Source organism: Rana temporaria, chromosome 3 (genome assembly GCF_905171775.1).
Source record: "Rana temporaria chromosome 3, aRanTem1.1, whole genome shotgun sequence".
NCBI lineage: Eukaryota > Metazoa > Chordata > Amphibia > Anura > Ranidae > Rana > Rana temporaria.
Window position 1 is genome coordinate 394,290,281 of NC_053491.1, and position 11,534 is coordinate 394,301,814.

Sequence of the window (11,534 nt, forward strand, 5' to 3'; positions counted from 1 at the left end):
GGCTCTCCTGCACAAACTACCGTAGGTGTACGTTGGTCTTTGCATAGGAGATAGCGGATGCGATCGCGGTGTACAGAGGCAGAACAGAGAACGGGAAATCTAAACAAGGCGATTCCCCATTCTGCCAGATGACATGACAGAGATCTACTGTTCCCAGTGATTGGGAACAGTGATCTCTGTCATGTCCCTGATAGCCCATCCCCCATACAGTTAGAACACACCCAGGGAACACACTTAACCCCTTGATCGGCCCCTAGTGTTAACCCCTTCCCTGCCAGTGTCATTTGACATTGATCAGTGCATTTTTATATCACTGATCAATGTAATAATGTCACTGGTCCCCAAAAAGTGTCATTTGGGGTCAAATTTGTCCGCGGCAATGTCGCAGTCCCGCTAAAAATCGTAAATCGCCGCCATTACCAGTAAAAACAAAAAAAAAGTCCCTAAAACTATCCCATAGTTTGTAGACGCGTTAACGTTTGCGCAAACCAATCAATATAAACCTATTGCAATTTTGTTTTACCAAAGATATGTAGAAGAATATATATTGGCCTAAACTGATGAATACATTTGTTTTTTTATATATATATTTTTTGGGATATGTATTATAGCAGAAAGTAAAATTTTTTTTTTTTTTTTTTCAAAATTGTCTGTCTTTTTTTGTTTATAGCGCAAAAACAGCAGAGGTGATCAAATACCACCAAAATAAAGCTCTATTTATGGGGGGGGGGGGGATGTAAATTTTGTTTGGGAACATTGTCGTGCGACCACGAAATTGTCAGTTAAAGTGACGCAGTGCCATATCGCAAAAAGCTGAAGTGGTTAAAGAGATTTTAAAGTCTCGTCTTTTTTTTTTAATAACAAACATATGTTATACTTGCCTCCTCTGTGCAGTTAATTTTGCACAGGGCAGCCTGAATCCTCCTCTTCTCGGGTCCCTCTTTGTTGCTCCAGCCCCTCCCTCCTGTCGAGTGCCCCACAGCAAGCAGCTTGCTATGGGGGCACCGAGCTGCAGCTCTGTGTGTCCATTCAGACACTGAGCTGCCATTCGGACCCGCCCTCCCTCCCCATATTAGCTAACTGACTGTGACAGCTGATACATGCCCGGGTCATAGGCCCCTCCCTTCTCCACTGTATACACTCGGGAGGAGAACTACTAGTTCCAAGGAGATCCTGCCACCTGCGAGCACCATAGAGCTGACGATTGCCCCATCCCACCTCCCCATAGGTGGGGGGTACAGAGATTTGCTGGGGGTTGGAGGTGCATAGACAGCGGAGACCAGCCAGGTACACAGGGACCCTGATGTAAGGGGGGGCTCTCTGGGGACCCTGATGTAAAGGGGGGCTCTCTGGGGACCCTGATGTAAGGGGAGGCTTTATGGGGACTCTGATGTAAGTAAGGGGCTCTATGGGGGCCCTGATGTAATAAGGGGGGCTTTCTAGGGACCCTGATGTAAGAAGGGGCTCTCTAGGGACCCTGATGTAAGAAGGGGCTCTCTGGGGACCCTGATGTAAGTAGGGAGGCTCTCTGGTGACCCCGATGTAAGGGGGAGGCTCTTTGGGGACCCTGATGTAAGAAAGGGGCTCTCTGGGGACCCTGATATATTGAGGGGGGCTCTGGGGATCCTGATATAAGGGGGGGCTCTCTGGGGACCCTGTTGTAAGGAAGGGGCTCTCTTTGGACCCTGATGTAGGGGGGATCCGCACTCAGATATGTAACGATGATAATATATATATACACATGCATGCACACGCGTGTGTGTGTATATTATATACATGCATAAGCCTGTCCAAGCGTATGACTTTCTTTACTTCGCTGCTATGGGCTCTAGCAACGCCCCTGGTGGGGGCCCCTTCATTGTTTCTTGCATCGGGGGCCCTGAAGATTCTAGTTACGCCTCTATGGGGTGCTAGGAAGGCTAATACACGCAGCTTTTTATCTTAATGTATAGAACAAATTAAGATAAAAAACCTTCTGCCTTTACAACTCTTTTAAGGACATTAAAGCAGATGTCCCACGGCCATATGTAATTTTTTTTTTTTTTTTGGTCATTAATTTCTTTGTAGCACAATTTAAAAGTACTCACAAGTTAGCTATGTTAAGTCCCCCGCTTTCCGATTCCATCTATAATAATAACTTATATTCTTCTAGTATAGCCGATTCCATTTTGCTTGTGGGCATGAGAAGCCCACAAGCAGCCACTTCCTTGTTGCGTTGATAGCTCGTAATGGCGAGCAAGGAGGTCAACTTCCGCATTGCCATGACAACGGGCGGCGTGCCTTGTTTGTAATGGAGCCTTTTGAAACTCCGTCCACAGTTTTTTTGTGATCGAATCCGAAATACTGCGATACTTCATAGTAAGGCTCCGCAATGAATACGGGGAGCTATGACAGAAGCTCCCAGGGCACACTGCGGGTACGGGAAGTGACACACTGCCCACAGAATACCCGTAGCTTGTGCAGATAGGAAGCGATCTCTGAAAAAAGGTACTGTACTGATTGAAAAAAAAAAAAAAAACTTTGACAGTAAGGACCACTTACTGCTACCACTGTAGGAGAAGAGGAAGGACCCGTAACACCATCAGCTGTGTGTATACATAGATCAACATTTTACTTCCTGCATCTCTGAATCTGTTGATTATTTTGCCATGGCGTTTTGAATGAAAGTATTCATTGAATGAAAGTATTTGAAAAAGTATTCATACACCTTGAAATTTTTCACATTGTGTCATGTTACAACCAAAAACGTAAATGTATTTTATTGAGATTTTATGTGATAGACTAACGCAAAGTGGCCCATAATTGTGAAGTGGAATGAAAATGATAAATGGTTTTCAACATATTTTACAAATAAATATCAGAAAAGTGTGGCGTGCATTTGTGTTCAGCCCTCTTTTTACTCTGATACCCCCAACTAAAATCTAGTGGAACCAATTGCCTTCAGAAGTCACCTAGTTAGTAAATATAGTCTACCTGTGTGTAATTGAATCTCGGTATAAATACAGCTGTTCTGTGAAGCCCTCAGAAGTTTGTTAGAGAACCTTAGTGAACAAACAGCATCATGAAGGCCAAGGAACACAACAGACAGGTCAGGTCAGATCCATCATTCAAAAATCTAAAGCATATAGCACAACCGCAAACGACATGATCGTCCACCTAAACTGACAGGCTGGACAAGGAGAGCAATAATCAGAGGAGCAGCCAAGAGGCCCATGGTAACTCTGGAGGAGCTGCAAAGATCCACAGCTCAGGTGGGAGAATCTGTCCACAGGACAACTATTAGTCATGCACTCCACAAATCTGGACTTTATGGAAGAGTGGCAAGAAGAAAGCCATTGTTTAAAGAAAAACATAAGAAGTCCCAAATGCAGTTTGCGAGTAGCCATGTGAGGGACACAGCAAACATGTGGAAGAAGGTGCTTAGGTCAGATGAGACCAAAATTTTACTTTTTGGCATAAAAGCAAAACGCTATATGTGGGGGGAAACGAATGTAGTGGGGTATCGCCCTTTCTGATGTGATACAAAAGACTACCATTGCTGATCGTGAAGGATCTCAGCTCCCTCCTGTGGCCGAGTTGGGTTAGCGCCACCTGTTGTTTACAATTCATCCTGGTACCACAGTGAATGTTGGGGAATTGAGTTCAGAAGGAGAAGAGACTCCATGTGCCCTGGCCTGTAATGAACTACATTACCCAGAGAGTAGCTGGGCAACCCCAAGATGCTTTGTCTTCCACACCGCCTGCTAAGGGAGGTAAATTAAAAGGAAAAGACATGTTTGGCGCGCCCCTTCGGGACCGCCTCTTTAACCCAGGAGGACACTGTCAGGAGTGTCTCCACGGGGAGTAGGCAGCAGTTGAGGCCTACATACGCCCAGGCGGAGCGGCTTTGAGAAGGAAGGACGGAGTTTCTGCCGGAGTCATTGGACGGGATTCCAGTAACCCTGCGACCTGTCTGAGGACCGGAGACTGCTGATCGACCGAACTGTTAGCAGGAGACTGTGTTGAAGTTTGGCCTGGGATGCCAGGCCATCCTAATTAGCTAAAGCTATAGTACCCAAGGGTTATCTATTTAGAGTTGTATATTCACTATATTCATTGCATTGCTCGTTGACCGAGTAATCAGTTCTACTATTTTATATGACATTGTAGCCTAGCTCACACTGAAGCCTTAATATTGTTACTCTATTTGCAGGTCCCTGCAAATTCAATATCACTGTTGCTCATGTTCCTTTGTGTCTTCTTTAAGTAAAGCATCACTTTGGTTATTTTGAACTTTGTGTGTAGCCTATCGTTCTTATTACAAGGTCCCTTCCATTTAAGGGAACCCCCCTTTGTTTGCATAATCTGTTGTAGTGTAACGGGATATTGTGCTTCCCCACAAGCTACTGGGGTCCACAACTCCCATATTACCAGGTGTGTCGTGGGAGGGTTTTGAGCCACTTTAAGGGGTTAATCACAGAGCGTAGACCCAAAACAACCAGCAGCTCCTCCGGGGGTAGTGCTACACTAACAATGCATATTGCCCTAAACACACCATCCCCACCGTGAAACATGGTGGTGGAGGCGGAATCATGTTGTGGGGATACTTTTCTTCAGTAGGGAAGCTGGTCAGAGTTGATAGGAAGATGGATGGAGCCAAATACAGAATAATCTTAGAAGGAAACCTGTTAGGATCTACAAAAGACTTGAGACTGAGATGGAGGTTCACCTTCCAAGAGGACAATGACCCTAAACATACAGCCAGAGCTACAATGGAATGGTTTAGATCAATGTGTTCATGTGTTAAAATGGCCCAGTCAAAGTCCAGACTTAAATCCAATTGAGAACGTGGCAAGACTTGAAAATTGCTGTTCACAGACACTCTCCATCCAATCAAAGAAGAATGGGCAAAAATGTCACTCCCTAGATGTGCAAAGCTGGTAAAGACATTCCCAAAAAGACTTGCAACTGTAATTGCAGCAAAAGGTGGTTCTACAAAGTATTGACTCCGGGGGGTGCCACACTTTTTACATATTTATTTGTAAAAAAAAATGAAAACCATTTATCATTTTCCTTCCACTTCACAATTATGTGCCACTTTGTGTTGGTCTATCACAGGGGTCTCCAAACTGTGGCCCGAGGGCCAGATGTGGCCCTTTACTAGCCTTTATCCAGCCCTTGGGGCACTATTTCTCCCACTGATATGAGGCACTATTCCTCCCTCTGACACCATCAAGGGGGCACTATTTCTTCCATTGATACCAATGGTGGGAAACTATTCCTCCTACTAATAGCACTACTCCTCCTCTTAGGCCTCGTACAGACAAGAGGATATCTGTTGGAAACGGTCCGCCGGACCGTTTCCAGCGGACATTTCTGCTCCCGATTTTGATCTGATGGGCTGTACACACCATCAGATCAAAATCCCAGCGGAAAACATACGCGGTGACGTCCGCGACCCTGGAAGGTAAATACTTCCACGCATGCGTCGAATCACTTTGATGCCTGCGAGGGATGGGGATCGCTTGGACTTATCTGGTGAGTCTGTACAGACGACCGGATCAGTCCAACGGACAGGTTTCCAGCGGATAGATTTCTTAGCATGCTAAGAAATTTTTATCCGCTTGAAAACCGTCGGCTGGAGAAATCTCCGCCGAAAAATGTCCGCTAGGCCGTACACACGACCGGATTTGTCTGCTGGAATTGATCCGCGGATAAATCCCAACGGACAGATCCGGTCGTCTGTACGGGGCCTTACTGAGCACCAACCTTGAGGTTCTACTTATTCTCATTGATGCTGGGACCGGGACATTTTCTGCTTCTGCTGGCCACAATCCGGCCCTCCTAAAATCCTAAGGACAATAAACTGGCCCTTTGTTTGAAAAGTTTGGAGACCCCTGGTCTATCACATAAAATCCCAATAAAAATAGATTTACGTTTTTAGTTGTAACGTGACAAAATGCGGCCAATTTCAAGGGGTATCAATACTTTTTCAAGGCACTGTAACCTTTATTAAAAAAAAAAGTAACCTCTGCCTATGTATGTTTTTCCTCAGTTCCCTTAATAAATACAGTTTTTTTTATTTTTCTACTGGAAAGCACCTTTAGGTTTTACAGCGTTGTCTAGCTTGGAGCTGTGACGTATTAATTACCCTGCTATTTTTACGCCACTTAGTGACAGATCAGACTTAATGTGCATCCTGGCATCGTACAGCTGAGGCAGTTTATCAAGATTCCAGCCCAATCTCTGATGTGATCAAGAGACATTTTGTTCTAGGGCTGCCAGGGATGGGTGATGGGGAGAAGTTCACGTTCTCCGGGAAGATGGAACAAATGAAATGAGCAGCTGAAAGGCACAGATGGCTAAAGAGGCAGGACATTTACCACTAGCTGGTAAAACAGATAACAGAAGGCCTGGAAAAAGAAGGGGAATATCAGTCCAAATGCAACTCCGGGATATTAGAAATAAGGGGGGCCTTGAAACGGCAAAGAATTGTTGCTTTAATATCTCTCCAGAACAAACACTTACGAAGGGCACCATAGCAACCGATTAATATTTTACTTTTTTTTTCCAAGCAGATCTTTTTAAGACCGCTGTAATTTATTACATTTTTTCAAAATAACAAAAAGCTGCATCTTCAAAGACAACCACTTTATCTCTGATACTTTGTCCTAATCTATATCAGATAAATTAACAAGAAACTGCAACTGTTATTGATTTCATTGTTTTCATTAGGAATCCATTGTTCAAGGCCTATTCGCACTTATGTGTCTGGGCAATGAGTAATAAAATGTGTGTTAACACGTGTTGCCACAATGCATGGGAAAAAAATGCCTACTCTATGTGTGCTTTATTGTGAATGGCACCCCAACGCAGTAGACATAGCTCCCAACTGTCCCTGATTTTGAGGGACTGTCCCTAATTTGGAGAAATGTCCCTCTGTCCCTCATTTTGGTCTGATCTATAGAGTTGTATATAAAATGCACTTTTTATCTATCAAAAAGTGTTTTCCAGCCCTAAACCTTTCATCTGATTTCTAAATTGCTGCATTTGTAAATTCCAAAAGCCAATATAAAGAAATAGTAGTGGTAAAACAGCACTTGTGGGTTTAACCAATCTTGTTTTTTTTGTACAATTCTCCTTTAAGGGGACGTGGCAAGGGTGTGTGTCCTATGCCTGCATATTTTTGCTGGTAGGTGTCCCTCATTCCCATCTAAAAAAAGTTGGGAGGTATGCAGTAGAGAACAACGCATATCGCCCCCCTACAACACCTTTAGAGCCGGTTCACACACAGGCGGCACGACTTTGGGGGCGACTCGGCAAGGCAACTTGAGAGGCAACTTGCAAAATGACTTCTGTATTGAAGTCAATACAAGTCGCCCTGAGTCGCCCCCAAAGTCGTACAGGAATCTTTTTGCGTCGCGTCGCTCCTATTAGAATGGTTCCATTGAATACAACGGACCGCGACTTCACACAGGGGCGGCCTGACAGGTCGCCCCTGTGTGAACCGGCTCTTACAAAGCATTGTGGTGCACTTTGTTTTGACTAGGGTCAGGCATGTTTTTGTTTTGCTTTTTTTTTTTTTACACATTCACAGCCTATTTATAATAAACCTTGGTGTGTACTAATGGTTGGGAACGGATACTGTGACCACTGTTACAGCCAATCACAGTGGTAACATTATTAGACGGGCCTTTCCGACCCTGGGTGTTATAGCCCAGTTAAAGGAAAGCCGTGGCTGACAAAAAAGGGGGTCTAGAAAAATGACTTTACCCTCTTTAAACCCTCTCCCCACTCCACAGCAAGAACCTCCCCTTTTTTGAAATTTAACTTTTTTTTGCTTGCACATCATGGCTTGCAACTTCATCCGAGAATGACGTGCTGTGCTCCTGTTACCTCATGGGTGTGCATGTCACATATCCCAGGAGGCCTTCCATTCATGGAAGGAGGAGGAGGGCTTGGCAGTGCATTATTCAGGGTGGCTGCCCGGACTTCGAAGAGACAGCAACCTCCCGATGGCATAAAAAAAGAAAATGGTGGTGCAGGGCCCAGGTGGCTAGAGTGGAGAAACAAATTGCAGCAGAACAAAGCTGGATCTGCTGGACAAGTGAGTATGTGATTTGAAGAGCATATCATTAGGCGAGAAGCAATAAAAGAAATGGAGGGTGAGGGGGAAGTTCCTCTTTAACCTATGAGCATTGACGCACCAGACGGGAATACTTTGGTGTGAATAGGCTATCATTTTGTAATGCTATTCACTGCAATCATGCCAGCCAGAAATTGACACAATGGTTCTGATATGTAGAATTTCAGCTTAAACCTAACTAGCCTTACAAATTACCCCCCCCCAACACCTATGCTGACTAACCTGAGTAAAAAAGATACTTAACTATTTTAAGATCATCCTGGTCTAGTCAGATGATTCCCTCCCCTGTGTCAGCCAGCAGTGATTACAGGGGAGAGGAGGAAGTACAGACAACTGATGGGCCATAGTACACCAGGACGGGGAGTTAGAAGGGACATGTGCCCTGGGCACAATGTGCTAGCATGCAGGGAGGGGGCCCCAGTGGGCTGCTACAGTGCACTTGCTCACATCTCCTGTGGGGTACCCCTGGATCCCCAGCACAGCAATCCCCAACACTGTAAAAGCTGGGATCTGTCCCTGCTGGCTGCATGTTGTTGCGACATGTAACGTCAGAGCGCAGAGGGAAACTTGCCCATGGCTTCTCTTCAGCTCTGATGTGTCTTATGACAGAGGAACCTGGGAGGTAGGAAGATCTGTGCTGGGAGAGGGGATGGGGGGTAAGAGTATTTGTGCTGGACAGATATTTTGGGGAAGAGCATTTGTGCAAGGGGAGGGGGAATGTGTGCTTGGGGAAGGGCTGAATAAAGGGATTTGTGCTAGAAGGAGGGGCTTGGGGGAGAAGGAACTCTATGTTGGGAGGGAGGATTTGTGCTTGGGGGGATTTGGAGAAAGAGGGGGTAGGAGGATGTATGCTAGAAAGAGGGTTTTGGGGGAGGGGAATTTGTGCTGGAGGAATTTGGGGGAATTTGGGGAGGAATTTGGGGGAAGGGGCAGGTAAGAGGATGTGTGCTAAAAGGAGGGGTTTGGGGAGGAGGATTTATTCTGGGAGGGGAGGATGGTTTTTGCTGGAGAGGGGGCATTTAGGTGGGGGAATTGGGTGGGAGTATATGTGAAGGAGGGATTATTTGGGGGATAAGAGGATTTGTACCATATGTAGTAATTGGGGGGGGGGGGGGTTGTGCTGGGTGGGGAAGAGGATTTATAATGAGAGGGGTGATAGGGATGGAGAAGATCCCATGCTTAGAAGGCAAGAAAGGATTTGTGCTTGGAGGGGGGATTGGAGAAAGAGAATTTGTGCTGGGAGGGCTGCATGTGCAGATTAGTGCTAGATTGTTTGAGATGAAAAGAAGTGCGTATTTTTGTTGAAAGGGTAAAGTGGGATAGAGCATCACTTGTGGGGGGAAATCTTTCCCTCTACAGACCCTTACACTGTATGTTACACACCCCAGACACCTGCACTCTTTTTATTTTGTACTCCTGACTGGGGATGAACTCCGCGTTCGATTCGAACTTGTGTTCGACTCGAACATCGTCTGTTCGGCTGTTCGTCTAAATACGAACAAAACGGGTCGTTCGTGCCAAATTCGAGTGACGCGCCAGGGCCCATAATTCACTGCGGCATTGCGCGCTGATGATTGGCCAAGCATGCACTATGACCTGCATGCTTGGCCAATCACAGCGCCGTCAGTACAGAGAGCCGTAATTGGCCAAAGCCAGGGTGGAGCCTTATGTCGCGTACACACGATCTGAATTTTCCAACAACAAATGTTCGATGTTAGCTTTTGGCTGGAAATTCTAACCGTGTGTATGCTCCACCGGACATTTGCTGTCGGAATTTCCGACAACAAATGTTTGAGATTTGGTTCTCAATTTTTCCAACAAGAAAAGTTCTTGTCGGAAATTCCGATCGTCTGTATGCAATTCCGATGCACAAAAATCCTATGCATGCTCGGAATCATTGAACTTCATTTTTCTCGGCTTGTCGTACCTGTTGTTCGTGACCGCGTTCTTGACGTTCGGAATTTCCTACAACATTTGTGTGACGTGTGTATGCAACACAAGTTTGAGCCAAGATTCCGTCTGAAAAAAATCCACGGTTTTGTTGTTGGAATTTCTGATCGTGAGTATGCGGCATTAGAGTTGTCCCAAGAAGCAAAAGGTGTGGGTAATTCTTCCAAAGGGAATACTTGTTTCAGTGGGAATTCCCCTTGCTTTGCTGAGATTTTCTTTCACTTACTGTTGTGTCTGGGAAAGAAAGTTAAGGTAAGTGACACAGACAGTAAATAATAAATAATATTATTATAGGGTTGCTATGACTCAGTGTCATTCAATGCCCAGGGCGGAGATGGCAAACTGTGTCAGGAGTAGGGGTGAGCCAAACACCCCCCCGTTCGGTTCGCACCAGAACCTTCAAATGGACCGAACAGTTAGAACCCCATTGACGTCTATGGGACTCGAACGTTCAAATTCAAAAGTGCTCATTTTAAAGCCTAATATGCAAGTTATTGTTGTAAAACATCTTTGAGAACCCGGGTCTTGCCCCAGGGAACATGTATCAATGGAAAAAAAGTTTTAAAAAACGATCGTTTTTTTCAGGACTTTTTAAAACTTTTCTTCCAGTGATACATGTTCCCTGGGGCAAGACCCGGGTTCTCAAAGATGTTTTCACAGGCATACTATAGACACCCAGCAGGTACAATATTTAAAGGAATTATTCATTTTTTTTATTTAGGCATCATCAAAATCACTGCTCCTGAATCTTTAGGTGCAAACTCCTGAAAAAAAGTTAGCGGCAAATCGCGGGATGCTGTCCCTATCACTTTCAATAGCACCCCAAACGCGATTCGTCGGGTGACAACCTCTGTAAAATCGCGCAAACAGCATGGCCAGATGCCTGTCGCCCACAATAATTGCCAGAGCTTATTTTGGGCAACAGGCGTCCCGCGATTCTGTTTGTGTGATTTTACTGTGATTGTCGCCCGATATGCCAAGATGTGAACGGAGCCCAATGCCCCGTGCATGCGACCGGTTTCCAACCGTGTGTATGCTCCATCAGACTTTTTCCCACAGGAAAACTGCCAGTAAAAAAAAAGAGAGCAGGATCTCTCTTTTCCTGTCAGGAAAAAATCCTAGCGGGAGAACCGTTTCGTCTGTATGGAATTCCGACGGTAAAAATACACATGCATGCTCGGAAACAATTTGACGCCTTGTTGTAGTGTACGTCACTGCGTTCTTAATGCTCGAAAGTTCAGAGAACTTTTGTGTGACCGTGTGTATGCAAGGCAGGCTTGAGAGTAAGGATGAGCTCCAGCGTGTTCGCATAGAACACGTGCGGAGCCCGCCAGGAAGTTGGCACCCGCGCTGCGCTAATCACAGCCAGGCAGACATTTCCCGATCTCTGCAGCCGAGCATCAGGAAATGTCTGCCTGGCTGTGATTAGCGCAGCGCGGGTGTCAACTTCCTGGCGGGC